The sequence below is a fragment of the Coregonus clupeaformis genome, unplaced genomic scaffold, assembly GCF_020615455.1.
Source record: "Coregonus clupeaformis isolate EN_2021a unplaced genomic scaffold, ASM2061545v1 scaf3002, whole genome shotgun sequence".
Lineage (NCBI taxonomy): Eukaryota > Metazoa > Chordata > Actinopteri > Salmoniformes > Salmonidae > Coregonus > Coregonus clupeaformis.
The window spans coordinates 1-19,693 of NW_025536456.1; the positions used below are offsets into that span (position 1 = coordinate 1).

Here is a 19,693-nt window from a genome sequence, read left to right on the forward strand (position 1 = left end):
AAGTAAATGTTAACTACAAAGTAGCCTATGCCTGCCTGGCAGAATTATACCGTGATCATTTGCATCACTCCAGTTGCCATTTGTTCTACAGCAACACCGCTTAACCAAACAAAGGTCTCTTCCTGGTGCACGCTTGCATTTAAGGGTAACTACACCCCAAATCTAAATGTCTTACATTTTTCCCAGACCTCACAAATGGTCACCTGATAGGGTTTAAACATTGTTGTGGACATAGAACATCCAATTGTGCTGTTTTGCTATTAAAAAGGTGTACTTTTGAGAGCGAAAACCTGCCAAAACAGGGACAAACGGTCAACGGGGAAATCTAAACGGAGAAAAGGGAACTTGGGAATTAACGGAATCAGGCAAAACATTGAAGGGATTTGTATAGTGCCCTAATGGACTACAGACATTGACTGTCTCCTAGACTAAAAACAAAGGCTGCATGTACTGCCTATATTTTGAGGGAAACGCACTGTCCATTATTTGATTTGATCAGGGCAGGGCAGCACACACAAACTGCATTTAGTCCAATAACAATCCATGATATTATTAGGGTGATAAATAAAAAGGCAGTTGCTCCATGACACAAGAGCACGCTCTACTGGGACAAAAAGCTTACAGCACCTGGTATTCCCAGGCGGTCTCCCATCCAAGTACTAACCAGGCCCGACCCTGCTTAGCTTCCGAGATCGGACGAGATCGGGCGTATTCAGGCTGGTATGGCCGTAAGCGAGGGAACAACTCTTGGTACACTATATAAAGTCAATGTGTCACTCACTCTGAAAGGGACACAGAAACGTATCCACTTTGTGACACAAACTGAAGAAGCTCAACCCTTGCTTACATTTCCAAAAATATATATATATATATTTGAGTCTTGTTGGGGGGGGAAGAGGGCATATCCTATGTTGATTTATGACAAGTTCATTGACTAGGGCCCTATAAAATAGGCGTTGCGGACCGAATCACGGAATCCAGACATTAAACCGAAATTCAACAATATTCAAACATTTATTGAACTTAGTAAGAAATCAACTAAATCTATTCAACTTGTTAGAAAACGCATTCATTTGCCCAAGTCAATCATAAGACATGAACAAAATGCATCAGTGATTCGTATTTCCATGAACTTTCTGAAACGGCACAGGAATGCCCCTGTCTGTGTGCATGTGTGCGGTGCGCGCGTATGTCTACACTTTGTGTAGCCGTTAGCGATGATGCTAATGATAACCTTCTTCTGGTAGGGAAGGAATGGCTTTCCCCAAAACCTTCGCAAGTAAATGTTAACTACAAAGTAGCCTATGCCTGCCTGGCAGAATTATACCGTGATCATTTGCATCACTCCAGTTGCCATTTGTTCTACAGCAACACCGCTTAACCAAACAAAGGTCTCTTCCTGGTGCATGCTTGCATTTAAGGGTAACTACACCCCAAAATCTAAATGTCTTACATTTTTCCCAGACCTCACAAATGGTCACCTGATAGGGTTTAAACATTGTTGTGGACATAGAACATCCAATTGTGCTGTTTTGCTATTAAAAAGGTGTACTTTTGAGAGCGAAAACCTGCCAAAACAGGGACAAACGGTCAACGGGGAAATCTAAACGGAGAAAAGGGAACTTGGGAATTAACGGAATCAGGCAAAACATTGAAGGGATTGTATAGTGCCCTAATGGACTACAGACATTGACTGTCTCCTAGACTAAAAACAAAGGCTGCATGTACTGCCTATATTTTGAGGGAAACGCACTGTCCATTATTTGATTTGATTTGATCAGGGCAGGGCAGCACACAAACTGCATTTAGTCCAATAACAATCCATGATATTATTAGGGTGATAAATAAAAAGGCAGTTGCTCCATGACACAAGAGCACGCTCTACTGGGACAAAAGCTTACAGCACCTGGTATTCCCAGGCGGTCTCCCATCCAAGTACTAACCAGGCCCGACCCTGCTTAGCTTCCGAGATCAGACGAGATCGGGCGTATTCAGGCTGGTATGGCCGTAAGCGAGGGAACAACTCTTGGTACACTATATAAAGTCAATGTGTCACTCACTCTGAAAGGGACACAGAAACGTATCCACTTTGTGACACAAACTGAAGAAGCTCAACCCCTGCTTACATTTCCAAATATATATATATATATATTTGAGTCTTGTTGGGGGGGGAAGAGGGCATATCCTATGTTGATTTATGACAAGTTCATTGACTAGGGCCCTATAAAATAGGCGTTGCGGACCGAATCACGGAATCCAGACATTAAACCGAAATTCAACAATATTCAAACATTTATTGAACTTAGTAAGAAATCAACTAAATCTATTCAACTTGTTAGAAAACGCATTCATTTGCCCAAGTCAATCATAAGACATGAACAAAATGCATCAGTGATTCGTATTTCCATGAACTTTCTGAAACGGCACAGGAATGCCCCTGTCTGTGTGCATGTGTGCGGTGCGCGCGTATGTCTACACTTTGTGTAGCCGTTAGCGATGATGCTAATGATAACCTTCTTCTGGTAGGGAAGGAATGGCTTTCCCCAAAACCTTCGCAAGTAAATGTTAACTACAAAGTAGCCTATGCCTGCCTGGCAGAATTATACCGTGATCATTTGCATCACTCCAGTTGCCATTTGTTCTACAGCAACACCGCTTAACCAAACAAAGGTCTCTTCCTGGTGCATGCTTGCATTTAAGGGTAACTACACCCCAAAATCTAAATGTCTTACATTTTTCCCAGACCTCACAAATGGTCACCTGATAGGGTTTAAACATTGTTGTGGACATAGAACATCCAATTGTGCTGTTTTGCTATTAAAAAGGTGTACTTTTGAGAGCGAAAACCTGCCAAAACAGGGACAAACGGTCAACGGGGAAATCTAAACGGAGAAAAGGGAACTTGGGAATTAACGGAATCAGGCAAAACATTGAAGGGATTTGTATAGTGCCCTAATGGACTACAGACATTGACTGTCTCCTAGACTAAAAACAAAGGCTGCATGTACTGCCTATATTTTGAGGGAAACGCACTGTCCATTATTATTTGATTTGATCAGGGCAGGGAGCAGCACACAAACTGCATTTAGTCCAATAACAATCCATGATATTATTAGGGTGATAAATAAAAAGGCAGTTGCTCCATGACACAAGAGCACGCTCTACTGGGACAAAAGCTTACAGCACCTGGTATTCCCAGGCGGTCTCCCATCCAAGTACTAACCAGGCCCGACCCTGCTTAGCTTCCGAGATCGGACGAGATCGGGCGTATTCAGGCTGGTATGGCCGTAAGCGAGGGAACAACTCTTGGTACACTATATAAAGTCAATGTGTCACTCACTCTGAAAGGGACACAGAAACGTATCCACTTTGTGACACAAACTGAAGAAGCTCAACCCCTTGCTTACATTTCCAATATATATATATATATTTGAGTCTTGTTGGGGGGGAAGAGGGCATATCCTATGTTGATTTATGACAAGTTCATTGACTAGGGCCCTATAAAATAGGCGTTGCGGACCGAATCACGGAATCCAGACATTAAACCGAAATTCAACAATATTCAAACATTTATTGAACTTAGTAAGAAATCAACTAAATCTATTCAACTTGTTAGAAAACGCATTCATTTGCCCAAGTCAATCATAAGACATGAACAAAATGCATCAGTGATTCGTATTTCCATGAACTTTCTGAAACGGCACAGGAATGCCCCTGTCTGTGTGCATGTGTGCGGTGCGCGCGTATGTCTACACTTTGTGTAGCCGTTAGCGATGATGCTAATGATAACCTTCTTCTGGTAGGGAAGGAATGGCTTTCCCCAAAACCTTCGCAAGTAAATGTTAACTACAAAGTAGCCTATGCCTGCCTGGCAGAATTATACCGTGATCATTTGCATCACTCCAGTTGCCATTTGTTCTACAGCAACACCGCTTAACCAAACAAAGGTCTCTTCCTGGTGCATGCTTGCATTTAAGGGTAACTACACCCCAAAATCTAAATGTCTTACATTTTTCCCAGACCTCACAAATGGTCACCTGATAGGGTTTAAACATTGTTGTGGACATAGAACATCCAATTGTGCTGTTTTGCTATTAAAAAGGTGTACTTTTGAGAGCGAAAACCTGCCAAAACAGGGACAAACGGTCAACGGGGAAATCTAAACGGAGAAAAGGGAACTTGGGAATTAACGGAATCAGGCAAAACATTGAAGGGATTGTATAGTGCCCTAATGGACTACAGACATTGACTGTCTCCTAGACTAAAAACAAAGGCTGCATGTACTGCCTATATTTTGAGGGAAACGCACTGTCCATTATTTGATTTGATCAGTGACAGGGCAGGGCAGCACACAAACTGCATTTAGTCCAATAACAATCCATGATATTATTAGGGTGATAAATAAAAAGGCAGTTGCTCCATGACACAAGAGCACGCTCTACTGGGACAAAAGCTTACAGCACCTGGTATTCCCAGGCGGTCTCCCATCCAAGTACTAACCAGGCCCGACCCTGCTTAGCTTCCGAGATCGGACGAGATCGGGCGTATTCAGGCTGGTATGGCCGTAAGCGAGGGAACAACTCTTGGTACACTATATAAAGTCAATGTGTCACTCACTCTGAAAGGGACACAGAAACGTATCCACTTTGTGACACAAACTGAAGAAGCTCAACCCCTGCTTACATTTCCAATATATATATATATATATATATTTGAGTCTTGTTGGGGGGGAAGAGGGCATATCCTATGTTGATTTATGACAAGTTCATTGACTAGGGCCCTATAAAATAGGCGTTGCGGACCGAATCACGGAATCCAGACATTAAACCGAAATTCAACAATATTCAAACATTTATTGAACTTAGTAAGAAATCAACTAAATCTATTCAACTTGTTAGAAAACGCATTCATTTGCCCAAGTCAATCATAAGACATGAACAAAATGCATCAGTGATTCGTATTTCCATGAACTTTCTGAAACGGCACAGGAATGCCCCTGTCTGTGTGCATGTGTGCGGTGCGCGCGTATGTCTACACTTTGTGTAGCCGTTAGCGATGATGCTAATGATAACCTTCTTCTGGTAGGGAAGGAATGGCTTTCCCCAAAACCTTCGCAAGTAAATGTTAACTACAAAGTAGCCTATGCCTGCCTGGCAGAATTATACCGTGATCATTTGCATCACTCCAGTGGCCATTTGTTCTACAGCAACACCGCTTAACCAAACAAAGGTCTCTTCCTGGTGCATGCTTGCATTTAAGGGTAACTACACCCCAAAATCTAAATGTCTTACATTTTTCCCAGACCTCACAAATGGTCACCTGATAGGGTTTAAACATTGTTGTGGACATAGAACATCCAATTGTGCTGTTTTGCTATTAAAAAGGTGTACTTTTGAGAGCGAAAACCTGCCAAAACAGGGACAAACGGTCAACGGGGAAATCTAAACGGAGAAAAGGGAACTTGGGAATTAACGGAATCAGGCAAAACATTGAAGGGATTGTATAGTGCCCTAATGGACTACAGACATTGACTGTCTCCTAGACTAAAAACAAAGGCTGCATGTACTGCCTATATTTTGAGGGAAACGCACTGTCCATTATTTGATTTGATCAGGGCAGGGCAGGGCAGCACACAAACTGCATTTAGTCCAATAACAATCCATGATATTATTAGGGTGATAAATAAAAGGCAGTTGCTCCATGACACAAGAGCACGCTCTACTGGGACAAAAGCTTACAGCACCTGGTATTCCCAGGCGGTCTCCCATCCAAGTACTAACCAGGCCCGACCCTGCTTAGCTTCCGAGATCGGACGAGATCGGGCGTATTCAGGCTGGTATGGCCGTAAGCGAGGGAACAACTCTTGGTACACTATATAAAGTCAATGTGTCACTCACTCTGAAAGGGACACAGAAACGTATCCACTTTGTGACACAAACTGAAGAAGCTCAACCCCTGCTTACATTTCCAATATATATATATATATATATATTTGAGTCTTGTTGGGGGGGAAGAGGGCATATCCTATGTTGATTTATGACAAGTTCATTGACTAGGGCCCTATAAAATAGGCGTTGCGGACCGAATCACGGAATCCAGACATTAAACCGAAATTCAACAATATTCAAACATTTATTGAACTTAGTAAGAAATCAACTAAATCTATTCAACTTGTTAGAAAACGCATTCATTTGCCCAAGTCAATCATAAGACATGAACAAAATGCATCAGTGATTCGTATTTCCATGAACTTTCTGAAACGGCACAGGAATGCCCCTGTCTGTGTGCATGTGTGCGGTGCGCGCGTATGTCTACACTTTGTGTAGCCGTTAGCGATGATGCTAATGATAACCTTCTTCTGGTAGGGAAGGAATGGCTTTCCCCAAAACCTTCGCAAGTAAATGTTAACTACAAAGTAGCCTATGCCTGCCTGGCAGAATTATACCGTGATCATTTGCATCACTCCAGTTGCCATTTGTTCTACAGCAACACCGCTTAACCAAACAAAGGTCTCTTCCTGGTGCACGCTTGCATTTAAGGGTAACTACACCCCAAAATCTAAATGTCTTACATTTTTCCCAGACCTCACAAATGGTCACCTGATAGGGTTTAAACATTGTTGTGGACATAGAACATCCAATTGTGCTGTTTTGCTATTAAAAAGGTGTACTTTTGAGAGCGAAAACCTGCCAAAACAGGGACAAACGGTCAACGGGGAAATCTAAACGGAGAAAAGGGAACTTGGGAATTAACGGAATCAGGCAAAACATTGAAGGGATTGTATAGTGCCCTAATGGACTACAGACATTGACTGTCTCCTAGACTAAAAACAAAGGCTGCATGTACTGCCTATATTTTGAGGGAAACGCACTGTCCATTATTTGATTTGATTAGGGCAGGGCAGGGCAGCACACAAACTGCATTTAGTCCAATAACAATCCATGATATTATTAGGGTGATAAATAAAAGGCAGTTGCTCCATGACACAAGAGCACGCTCTACTGGGACAAAAGCTTACAGCACCTGGTATTCCCAGGCGGTCTCCCATCCAAGTACTAACCAGGCCCGACCCTGCTTAGCTTCCGAGATCAGACGAGATCGGGCGTATTCAGGCTGGTATGGCCGTAAGCGAGGGAAGCAACTCTTGGTACACTATATAAAGTCAATGTGTCACTCACTCTGAAAGGGACACAGAAACGTATCCACTTTGTGACACAAACTGAAGAAGCTCAACCCCTTGCTTACATTTCCAAATATATATATATATATATATTTGAGTCTTGTTGGGGGGGAAGAGGGCATATCCTATGTTGATTTATGAAAAGTTCATTGACTAGGGCCCTATAAAATAGGCGTTGCGGACCGAATCACGGAATCCAGACATTAAACCGAAATTCAACAATATTCAAACATTTATTGAACTTAGTAAGAAATCAACTAAATCTATTCAACTTGTTAGAAAACGCATTCATTTGCCCAAGTCAATCATAAGACATGAACAAAATGCATCAGTGATTCGTATTTCCATGAACTTTCTGAAACGGCACAGGAATGCCCCTGTCTGTGTGCATGTGTGCGGTGCGCGCGTATGTCTACACTTTGTGTAGCCGTTAGCGATGATGCTAATGATAACCTTCTTCTGGTAGGGAAGGAATGGCTTTCCCCAAAACCTTCGCAAGTAAATGTTAACTACAAAGTAGCCTATGCCTGCCTGGCAGAATTATACCGTGATCATTTGCATCACTCCAGTGGCCATTTGTTCTACAGCAACACCGCTTAACCAAACAAAGGTCTCTTCCTGGTGCACGCTTGCATTTAAGGGTAACTACACCCCAAAATCTAAATGTCTTACATTTTTCCCAGACCTCACAAATGGTCACAAATGGCTTTGTAGAGCAGTCTGTGCTGTGCTGTGGTCGGGAGAGGTTGTGTTTTCTCTAGCAGGAGGTAAGCTTGAGGTAAGCTTGGCTTCTTATATGGTGTTGAGTAAACCTTAAACCATGCATTTGATCGTAGGTAGGTAGTTGTAGTTAGGTATTGTAGGTAGTTTATTTAGGTAGTTATTGTAGGTTTCCGTAGGTAATTATTGTAGGTAAGTATTGTTTACGGCGGAGCCCGGAGAAAGCACGAGGCTAGCTAGCTAGCGGGTAGCTACTGGTAACGTTTAGCAACGGTGGAGAGTTGTTTCCAATGTTAATGTGCTAGCTAGCCAACGTTTAATTTTTGCTGCGTTATGAAAGGAACTAGACACGGACACGAATTATCTGTTTAGTGTGTTAACACACTATTGGTAGTTTGTTGTAACCAAGTATTGGTGCTAAACTGTGTGTTATTGGATGCTAGCATGCTAGTTAGCCATGGCGTCATAGTTAGGCATCGTGGGCTGTTGTGGGTAGTTACTGTAGGTTAGCATTGTTTTTCGGCGGTGCCGGGTCTAGCACGAAGCTAGCTAGCTAGCCGTTCTTCAAACAAAGTCAACACAGTGGCCATTGCTAGCTAGCCAACACGACCAGCTAACTGTACTGTAGTAGCTAAATACAATATACTTATGCTAGCTAGCCAACCTTTAATTATTGCTGCGTTATGAAAGGAACTAGACACGGACGCGAATGATCTGTTTAGTGTGTTAACACACTATTGGTAGTCTGTTGTAACCAAGTATTGGTGCTAAACTGTGTGTTATTGGATGCTAGCATGCTAGTTAGCTATGGTGTCATAGTTAGGCATCGTGGGCTGTTGTGGGTAGTTAATGTAGGTTGGCATTGTCTTCGGTGTAGCACGTTACTGCTATCTTCAACTTAATGGTGCCCACTTTATCTGGGATGGAGTCTCCTCTCCATCTCTCCAGATTTGACATCACACTGGCTAGAGGAACCTGGTGTACCCGCCACCCGCCAGTAGCTGTCATTTGATTTGAACTGTCTAATCAGAGACTTCAACACATTAGTTCCCACAATGAGTTCATCAACCTGCCCATCAACAATAAGCACTGGGACTACATAACAGAAGCCATAAAGTTGAATTTTTAAGTCACACATGCCCACTGGGCTAGTTTGTTCCCACCACAACCCACCAGGATGATGTCTGAAGGAGCTAGAAAGTTCCCCTCTACCACTCCTGCCTCCCTCAACCGAGGTACAATATCTGCGCGCAGAGTAGTAGCCATGGACCCACTATCTAACATCCCCTTCAGCTCAACTTTATCCTGTACTAGCACAGTGGTGTAAAACAAACTGTCATTCTGATTGTGTTCTGAAAAATGACTGTGTTGTTCTTGGGTACTGACTCACAAAAGTAAGAATAAACAGATTGGATATCATCATCAGTGGAGAAAAAATAAGAATGCCCCACATTGCCCTCATTTAGCAGACGCTCTTATCCAGAGCGACTTACAGTTAGTGCATACGTTATTAATTTTTTTCATACCCCCCGTGGGAATCGAACCCACAACCCTGGCGTTGCAAACACCATGCTCTACGAACTGAGCCGGCCATTCCCTCCACTACCCTAGGCGATGCTGGTCCAATTGTGCGCCGCCCCATGGGTCTCCCGGTCGCGGCCGGCTACGACAGAGCCTGGATTCGAACCAGGATCTCTAGTGGCACAGCTAGCACTGCGATGTAGTGCCTTAGACCACTGCGCCACTCACAGACTGAGTATTGCTGACCAGAGCCTTCTCTAACAAAGTCAAAACTTTCTTTAACGTCCCACCCTCAGATACAGATGGTACCTGGTCTGGTTCACGGCCACATTGAGAAAAAGATGACACATTAGGTCTTTTCACAGGACCCACTCCCTCCTGAGGGCAGTCAAAAACAGCAGCAACCTGCTGTGAAAGTTGTGTTCTACATGCTTTACGTTCCCTTAACAGTTCATCCAACCGATCCTGTACCTCACTGGCTGTCCAGTCATGAATGGGTTTGCTCTTGAACACTTGGGCCAACTCTTTATCAGGACAGTTGCGTACAAACATGACTGCCAACTCTGAGCACTGATTGGGTAAGGTCCTGCCCTCACTCACAAGGTACTGTTCGGCTGCCTCTGCAGCTTTGTTAAGCCTAATCCAGAAATCTATTGGACCCTCATTAGCATATGGTTTGATTGAATAGAAATCAGCTAATGGCATACCTGAGCAGACAGTATCCCCAAAGTGTTGCTTGAAAACACTGAACACCGCCTTAACATCTGTGACAACAAGGTTGTTACGCTTCCAGACTTTGGTCACATCCCGTGCTCTCCCCATGAGCCTAGACATCACCTCCCCAACATTCCCAGACCCAGTGTAACCCCTCTTCTCTAGGTAGACTTCCATTAACTCCTCCCACTCCAGGACAGAGTACTTATCTGAGCCATCACCCCTAAAAAGAGGTGGAGCACTAACATCTGACTTCACAACCAGATTCAGCTTGGACGCATCAATAAAGGTTGACCCACACTGCTCAGGCAGGGGAAACTGCTGGGGTTGGTGAGGGGGACGGGCAGGAGAAAGACTTGAAACCCCAGGCTGCAGTAAACTCGCTCTGATAGATTCTCCTATCTCTGAACCAATCTGCTTAATAAGGTCACTAAGCTGACTCGGAGGCGTCCCATTATCACCGAGTACTGTGGATGATGGTACATCAAAAGACAGAGGTGGGATACCCTGGTCAGGTGGAACAAACATGTAGCATATTCATTAGATACAGGTATTCGTGCCTCCCAGTGCTTGCAAACTCAGGACTAGCAAACGCTCTACTACAAGGAGCTGACTGTACAATTGGTGTAAATGGAAGGACACCCCTCCCTCTACCCACACTAAAATCCACAGCATAACACGTCTTATGGATTTGAGAATCTTCCATGGCTCAACAGAGCACTAAAATACAATGTAATTTAGTGCATTCAAATACCAAAAAAAATTAATGCAATAAACAAATTCATCCAAAACATACAAATAAGCACGAATACCTGTATCTAATGAATATGCTACATTCACTTTCACTGTTTACAGTATATATTCACTTACAGTAAGCCATCAACAAATTCACATGCGCAGGTCGTGCACCTCATCCACATGCACAGCTCCGGCGGTCGGCTTGAGCTGACCAGTCGGCAGGTCACGTAATTAGGACACTGCCACAACTGGAATTCTGATGGTTGGATAATTTTTATTCGACCTGCACACGAAGAGACAACACACAATATGTTAGCTCTTGGTGCAGCCACAGCTCTCGGGCACCTTGCTAGTTGAAGGTCAGGCAAAAATGAACAGGTGCTGCATGCACACATTCAGTGCCTAACAACACACTATACAATACAAGTAAAATGATATACAACATAATTCTGACAAAATAAATGACATACCTGTACACGAAGAGACAACACACAATAGCTTAGCCCTTGGTGCAGCCACAGCTCTCGGGCACCTGCGTGAGCACATAGAAACTCACTCAAACACTGACCCAAATACTCCCGAGTTACAATAGGTACCCTAATTAGCGAGCTCGGTGAAAGTTGTTAACATACATCTTTATATTGTCCACATTGTAACAAAACCTGTAGTTGCGTAACAGCACTTTGTGTAACTTTACCACAGTTTTATATCGACAAATTACGGCGCCAAGGACAACATACCTTGCTAGTTGAAGGTCAGGCAAAAGAGAACAATAAGAGGGTACATAAATACAGATAACCCGCGATGGACCAAACCAAAATATACACAACTTTTACAATTAGGTGTATTTGCAATATAGATACATAAAAATGTTTGCACACCAAAAAATAACATTAGCTATGCAGCTTTAATTAAATAAAGAAACCACATTGAATTATTATTATTATTAACTTATTAACATCCCCTCTTGACCTGGCCTACTTGAACTGTCCTTGTGTGCAATTTGGTGCATAATCTAGGGGAACAACATCACACTACTACACATATAATTCAAGTCATACCTTTATTGTCATTCATGCTCTTATTTTTAACCTAGTAGTTTTGCAAAAGTGTAACCTGCGTCAATTCTAGGAAATATTGGAATAACGTGCTTAAGAGGAGCCCTGACACGCACAACAGGATAACACAACTACCACATTTTCAATTGACAATCATTGATTTAAATGGATGTGGTCAATAGATTTGTATAGGCATATATACTAATTTAATTTAACTTGTAAGCCAAGGTTGGATTAGTAGGTCTATGCAACATGCACCTGGATAACCGCGTCATGAATCGGAACGGGCTCCAACGTCCTCATATACACATTATGACAAAATAAAGATCTTAATATTTCACGAAATAAAGACATAGAAGAAAACAGGTTCTAGAAACTCAATTTCTCCATGGCAATAGAATGTAAACATGTAAATTGCGCCAAACATATCCAAATATCGCCTACAACTCAATTCTCAGCGCAGCATATTGGACGACTCCACAGGCATTGATCATTCGCGACTTTAAGTCATTCCTGTTATCTCTAGAGCATCCCGTATATTTATAGCGCTGCATTTCGTCCCCCTCTGACCATGGATAGGGTTGGGAGCATTCCTGAGTTCACTTATGGTCCCACTAAGGTAATCTTAGGAGATATTCCTTTTGGCATACTGTAAATGCCTGTGCATAATGTACCTAATAAAGCATAATTGTTTTAATTATCTTCAAAGGAATTCTGTAGAAGCAGCCTTTATTTTCAGACTCTGCAGGCCTGCTGGGAGGAAGCATATTACAATAAACAGGTAAGATTCATCCCACAAAAAAAGTAACCACAGAAAAAAAGAGATAGATTTAATCCCAAAACAAGAGTTTTATTTCAAGACAGTTTAGAGAAGATGGTCATAAGAGTTTTTAATATGACTTGCAAATTGTGAGACATGAGCAGTTGTGAAATGTGCGAGAGGCCCTTCTGAAAGCACATTATATGGTCTTTAGTGGCACGGTCTCACACCTTACCTCATCTTGCAGAAGAAGTTCATGGTCCACTATCTGCTGCTCCAGAGTCGAGGCCAGGTCTCGCCCCATGTCACCATGGAGCACATGAGCGACTGGCTGGTGTCTCAGGGCAAAAAATCCCTTAGGGAGAGGTGAGTACCACGTCAGCTCTCACCTTCACTGCCATTCTCTGTCACCAGCAGCACTCCAGGAGGTGTGGGTAAAATAAACAACAGATAAATAGGAAGCCAGGAAAGTTGAAATGCTTTGTGTTTTATTTGAAGGGTGTGGAAGGAAACCCTGGAGGAGGGGAACGAACTCGCTCGGCTGGTAAGAGAATGAGAGTTAGAGACTTAGACTATCAGTCAGTGAGCTCCTTTCTAGCCTTTCAACAACTAGTCAGTACAGCAGAATATATCTGTTGTGAAATTACACTAATGGGACTTCCTGTTTCCTACGGCAGACCTGGGAAGTAAACACCTGCCTAAAAATGATTGACATGGAGCACAAGGCTGTCTGCAAGCTCCGCCGCTCTATGCACACCACCTCTCCAGCTGGCGCTGACATGTGAGTTCCATGTACTGCCCTGCATACAGCTTGCTCCATTCATCTACACATCTGGAGCTATGCAGAAAATAACTAGGGCAGTGTTCTCTGTGTGAACATTGCACATCGTTTAGCTTTCTCTGCTGCTTTTTGTTGATTTCAGCGACCCCCAAGGTCCACATCATCGTGGAGAGAGCTGTGAGGAGCATTCTGGACAAGCTGTCCAATAAGCCCTGTAGCAACCTGCTCAGCCCATCCCAGGTGGTGGTGGAGCTGGTGCCTAGGATCCTCCTGGCCCTGTGGCTTCAGCCAGAGGAAGGCCATTCAGATCACCCCATCCTCCTAAGCGGGATGGCTGTGAGTATGGTGGTGGCCGTAGGGGAGAAGCTCTCCAACACGTTGAAGGCCTCTTCTCCTCACACCCCTTTCTCCCGGGCTGCTGCTTTTGACTCTGTGAGGTCGATCCTCGGGAGAATCAGCCAGTCCTTCTCCCTGGATGACCTCAAGACCCCCCTTTTTTATGAGCTCTGTCTGTGCCTTTGTGGCGGACGAGGTGAAAAGCTACTTCCAGCCTACTGCAGACACCCTGCGAGTTCCCCCTGTCCTAGTGGTGGCCTTCTCCGCCACACTACCAGCTGATATCCAAGCAGGTGAGTAGCACTCATAGAAAGCACTCTGACAGATGCCTTTTGTCATGACATCCTGGTGCCTTGTAGTAGTAGAGCCAATCAGGATTTTAATTGTCACCCCTAACACAGATGCAGACCAGGCTTCTTCCCACCTGGAGGTTGTGGAAATCCCCCATAACACAGAGGCAGACCCAGCTTCTTCCCACCCGGAGGTTGTGGACATCACCCCTAACACAGAGAAAGACCCGGCTTCTGCCCACCTGGAGGTTGAGGGATTCACCCCTAACACAGAGTTTGACCCAGCTTCTCCCCACCTAGATGTTGTTGACATCACCTGTAGCAGAGAGGAAGAACCGGCTTCTTCCCACATAGTGGTTTTGGACATCACCCCTAACACAGAGGCACACCTGGCTTCTTCCCACCTGGAGGTTGCTGACAAAACCCGTAGCACAGAGGCAGACCCGGTATCTTACCACCTGGAAGTTGAGGACATCACCCCTAACACAGAGGCACACCTGGCTTCTTCCCATCAGGAGCTTGTGGACATCACCCCAAACACAGAGGCAGACCCGGGTTCTTCCCACCTAGAGATTGCGGTCATCAACCCTAACAAAGAGATACACCTGGCTTCTTTCCACCTGGAGGTTGTGAACGTCACCCCTAACACAGAGGCTGAGACGGTTTCTACCCACCTGAAGTTTGTGGACATCACCCCTAACACAGAGTCAGACCCTGCTTCTTCCCACCGTATGGTTGTTGACATCACCCATAACTCAGAGGCAGACCCAGCATCTTCCCACCTGGAGGTTGTGGACATCACCCCTAACACAGAGGCAGACCCGGCTTCTTCTCACCTGGAGGTTGTGGACATCACCCCTAACAAAGAGGCACACCTTGCTTCTTCCCACCTGGAGGTTGTGGACATCACCCCTAACAAAGAGGCACACCTGGCTTCTTCCCACAAGGAGCTTGTGGACATCACCCCTAACACAGAGGCTGAGACGGCTTCTACCCACCTGAAGTTTGTGGTCATCACCCCTAACACAGAGTTAGACCCGGCTTCTTCCTATCAGGAGGTTGTGGAAACCACCCCTAACACAGAGACAGACCCGGCTTCTTCCCACCTGGAGCTTGTGGACATCACCCCAAACACAGAGGCAGACCCGGCTTCTTCCCACCTAGAGATTGCGGACATCAATTCTAACAAAGAGGCACACCTGGCTTCTTCCCACCTGGAGGTTGTGAACATCACCCCTAACAAAGAGGCAGATCCTGCTTCTTCCCACCTGGAGTTTGTGGACATCACCCCTAACACAGATGCAGACCCGGCTTCTTACCACCTAGAGGTTGTGGACATCACCCCAAACACAGAGGCAGATCCTGCTTCTTCCCACCTGGAGCTTGTGGACCTCACCCCTAACACAGATGCATACCCTGCTTCTTCACTCTTGGAGGTTGTGGACGTCACACCTGAAGAAAAGCCTCTCATGGTGGCCGTCTACGCCACTCTGCCATCTGACATCCAAGCAGGTGAGTAAGACTTATAGAAAGCACTCTGACAGGTGCCGTTCATCATGATAACATGTAAAGTGTTGGTCCCATGTTTCATGAGCTGAAATAAAAGATCCCATTCAACTGGCCAGTGTTTAGAACCTACGGTTTGCATTTATTTACATTCTGTCCCGCTTTTGTCCCTTTCCAGAGGATGATGCTGTGGTCACCCTGGACGTCACCCCACACGTCACCAAGGACGTGACCCTGGATGTTCCATCCAGGGCGAGGAAAGGGGCAGTCCAGCGTTTTTTTTGCAGGCTTTGGAGGGCAGTGTGCTGCTGCGCTTGCCACAAGGAAGAGGAGGAACAATATTAACTATTCATTAGACCAGAAACAGGATTGAACCATATACCATTAAATTCTTTGCATTATAGTTGCCTTCAATTCTGATTTTCTTCTGTTTAATTCTTAATTAATTTCAGAACATTTCTCTAAACTTTGTGGAGTAGGTTGTATAAATAGGTGGGAAACATCCCAATCCCAATTTTAATGCTTTTAATAATTAACTTATTACATTTTTTTTAGATGTATTATTTGACAAAAAAGTGGAGGGCGCGACAAAAAAACTTTAATCATCATAGAAAACTCTTGCTCACTATTAAAAATGCATTGTTTTATTTAAGCAAGGTTAAAAGATTAACGTTTCGGCCTAGTCTATGACAATATGCAAGTTGTGTTTGCCCAGTTAAAGGGGGACCCAGACTCACCCTGGTTCTTGAGGGTTGCAGACACTGAATAATTATCATTTGAAATAAATGGCACTTTTCAAGTCTTGACTAAAAATCTTTAATGAATATGAATTTAAATACAATTGACTTGAGGATCAGAGCAGGCAGGCTGACTGGCTTGCCCTGAAGGCCCTCTGCCTCTACCTCTGTGTGGTTAATCTCAGCCAAGAGGTTGTATGGGTTGTCTGTCTCTCTCTGGGTGTGAATCACTATCACTATGACCTCTCGCTCCGCCTGCCCGTTGGCCTGATTAGAAGGCTTCCCCTCTCATTCCTTGTTCACAGGAGCAGGGGTGATGGCATCCGGGGTAACCTCCTCCTCTCCTGTATCTAACCCATCTTTCTGGCTGTGAGTTCGACTGAGGTCACTCGTTCTCTCTCCCAGGGTGTTGGATAGTTTCTCCTCCTCTGTGTCTTGTGTATTTTCTACATTGTAGAATAATAGTGAAGACATCAAAACTATTAAATAACACATATGGCATCATGTAGTAACCCAAAATGTGTTACACATATCAAAATATATTTCAGATTTGAGATTCTTCAAAGTAGCCACCCTTTGCCTTGATCACAGCTTTGTACATACAGAATAATACGAAATGTTCTGAGACCAGGTTGCGCTTTCACCTCCCCCGGTAAGAGGGGAATAAGGCAACCTCAGAGTTACATTCAAGGATACTTTATTGACACACACGGATGAAATGGACATGGAAAGGTAGTGGAATGATAGTGGTCCTGTAATGGACAGATAACAGGGGTAATGAATATGCACAATATCTGATAGCACAAGTAGAGCAACAACGCTATTAACAAAGGAAGGGCTGTATTAATGGCATAATGCTACCTGCGGAGTATTACACAACACAGTAAAACACAGAGAGGCAACTTACAATAGGCAATGGTAGTAAATATAAAGAACAACAAGTAAGAATGATATACATGTTACAAACTCACTTTGTGCACGTACACTATCCCACGGTATATCTGTGCATTCAAATTGTCATCGATAAATGCAATTGTGTTCATTGTCTGTAGCTTATGCCTGCCCATACCATAACCCCACTGCCACCATGGAGCATTCACAACGTTGACATCAGCCAACAGCTCGCCCATACGCTGCTTTACAAGTGGTCTGAAGTCGTGAGGCCAGTTAGAAGTACTGCCAAATTCTCTAAAGCCGCCTTGGCTTATGGTTGAGAAATTAACATAAACATATCTGTTAACAGCTCTGGTGGACATTCCTGCAGTCCGTAAGCCAATTGCACGCTGCCTCAAAACTTGAAACATCTGTGCATTGTGTTGTGTGACAAAACTGCACATTTTAGAGTGGCATTTTATTATCCTCAGCACAAGGTGCACCTGTGTAATTATCATGCTGTTTAATCAGCTTCTTGATATGCCATATTTGTCAGGTGGATGGATTATCTTGGCAAAGGAGAAATGCTCGCTTACAGGGATGAAAACAAATTTGTGCACACAATTTGAGAAAAATAAGCTTTTTGTGCGAACAAAATATTTCACGCTTTTATTTCAGCTCATGAAACATGGGACCAACACTTTACATATTGCGTTAATATTTTTGTTCAGTGTAGTTATTAGGTTGGGAGAATGGGATCCTATCTGGGCTAGCTAAAGCCAACTTCATGGTTAGTAGTATGACAGAGAAAAAATAACAAGACAAATTTAAACATCACAAATCTGAGGGGGCAGGTGACCCTGTGCCCCCTTTGGGCATGACGTCTCTGCTATCAACCACATCATTCTGTCTCCGTGAATATTCAAAACAGACACATTCATTCAGGTCTGGTACAGTTCCTACCATATAGATCAGGGATGGACAATTCCTGTCCTTGGGGGGCCGGAGTGGTGTCACACTTTTTTTAGCACACTCTAGGAGCTCAGATGCAATAATTTAATAACCTAATAACCAAAGTTTCGACAGACAAGCTGTCTTCATCAGGGTATCCTGACGTTGGTTATTAAGTTATTAAATTATTGCATCTGAGCTCCTAGAGTGTGCGGCTCTCCTTTTCTTTTTCAAGTGTTCTACTCCGATAGCCAGCACCTCGCCTAAATAGGTGTGCGTTTCTTTCGCCTCCATATTAATCTGGTACTGGTCCTACCATATAGATCAGGCATGGACAATTCCAGTCCTTGGGGGTCGGAGTGGTGTCACACTTTTTCCCCATCCCTAGCAAACACAGCTGATTAAACTTATTGCATTCTAAACTGAAGCCCATGAGTAATTGATTATTAGAGTCAAATGTGTTAGCTGGGGCTGGGGAACAAGTGTAACACCAATCAGGTCCCGAGGACTGGAGTTGCCCATCCCTGATATAGATGCTCTGTTTGCACACATCGAGGGATGTGGTGACAGTGGAGACAAGGGAACACACATAAACAGCTTTGTCCTTTTAGAAGGTCGTCATAATCCTTACATAAATATGATGTGTATGCAAGAAATGCAGAGCCACTTCCAAAAACATATTGACAGAGTCTAGTATCTAGTAATCTAATCAATTAGTTTTCAACCCCTTTGTTATGGCAAGCCTAAATAATCTCAGGAGTAAAAATGTGCTTAACAAGTCACATAATCAGTTAGATGGACTCACTATGTGTGCAATAATAGTGATTTTCAAATGACTACATAATCTCTGTACCCCACACATACAATTATCTATAAGGTCCCTCAGTCCAGCAGTGAATTTGAAACATAGATTCAACCACAAAGACCAGGGAGGTTTTCCAATGCCTCGCAAAGTAGGGCACCTTTTGGTAGATGGGTACAATTAAAGCAGACATTGAATATTCCTTTGAGCATGGTGAAGGTATTAATTACGCTTTGGATGGTGTATTAATACACCCAGTCACTACAAAAATACAGGCGTCCTTCCTAACTCAGCTGCAGGAGAGGAAGGAAAACTATCAGGGATTTCACCATGAGGCCAATGGTGGCTTTAAAACAGTTAGAAAGTTTAATGGCTTTGATAGGAGAAAACTGAGGATGAATCATCAACATTGTAGTTACTCCACAATACTAACCTAATTGACAGAGTATGCACTCACTAACTGTAAGTCGCTCTGGATAAGAGCGTCTGCTAAATGACTAAAATGTAAATGTAAAAGAAGGAAACCTTACATGCATTGTGTTTGCAATAAGGCACTAAAGTAAAACTGCAAATAATGTGGCAAAGAAATTAACTTTATGTCCTGAATACAAAGTGTAATGTTTGGGGCAAATCCAACACAACACATCACTGAGTACCACTCTTCATATTTCCAAGCATGGTGGTGGCTGCATCATGTTATGGGTATGCATGTCATTGGCAAGGACT

The 19,693-nt window shown here is 43.7% G+C and overlaps 6 non-coding genes across 6 annotated transcripts; all 6 read right to left on the minus strand.

Moving 5' to 3' along the window:
* Window positions 1-615: 615 nt before the first annotated feature.
* On the minus strand, window positions 616-734 carry LOC123489396. Its single transcript, XR_006660536.1, has one exon. It is a non-coding gene; the product is annotated as a 5S ribosomal RNA (ribosomal RNA).
* Window positions 735-1,894: 1,160 nt separating this feature from the next.
* LOC123489398 lies at window positions 1,895-2,013 on the minus strand. Its single transcript, XR_006660538.1, has one exon. It is a non-coding gene; the product is annotated as a 5S ribosomal RNA (ribosomal RNA).
* Window positions 2,014-3,174: 1,161 nt separating this feature from the next.
* LOC123489397 lies at window positions 3,175-3,293 on the minus strand. The gene has a single exon (XR_006660537.1). It is a non-coding gene; the product is annotated as a 5S ribosomal RNA (ribosomal RNA).
* Window positions 3,294-4,451: 1,158 nt separating this feature from the next.
* Window positions 4,452-4,570, minus strand: LOC121565272. The gene has a single exon (XR_006000493.1). It is a non-coding gene; the product is annotated as a 5S ribosomal RNA (ribosomal RNA).
* Window positions 4,571-5,731: 1,161 nt separating this feature from the next.
* Window positions 5,732-5,850, minus strand: LOC121565602. The gene has a single exon (XR_006000634.2). It is a non-coding gene; the product is annotated as a 5S ribosomal RNA (ribosomal RNA).
* A 1,161-nt stretch (window positions 5,851-7,011) lies between these two features.
* LOC121565269 lies at window positions 7,012-7,130 on the minus strand. The gene has a single exon (XR_006000490.2). It is a non-coding gene; the product is annotated as a 5S ribosomal RNA (ribosomal RNA).
* Between the last annotated feature and the right edge of the window lie 12,563 nt (window positions 7,131-19,693).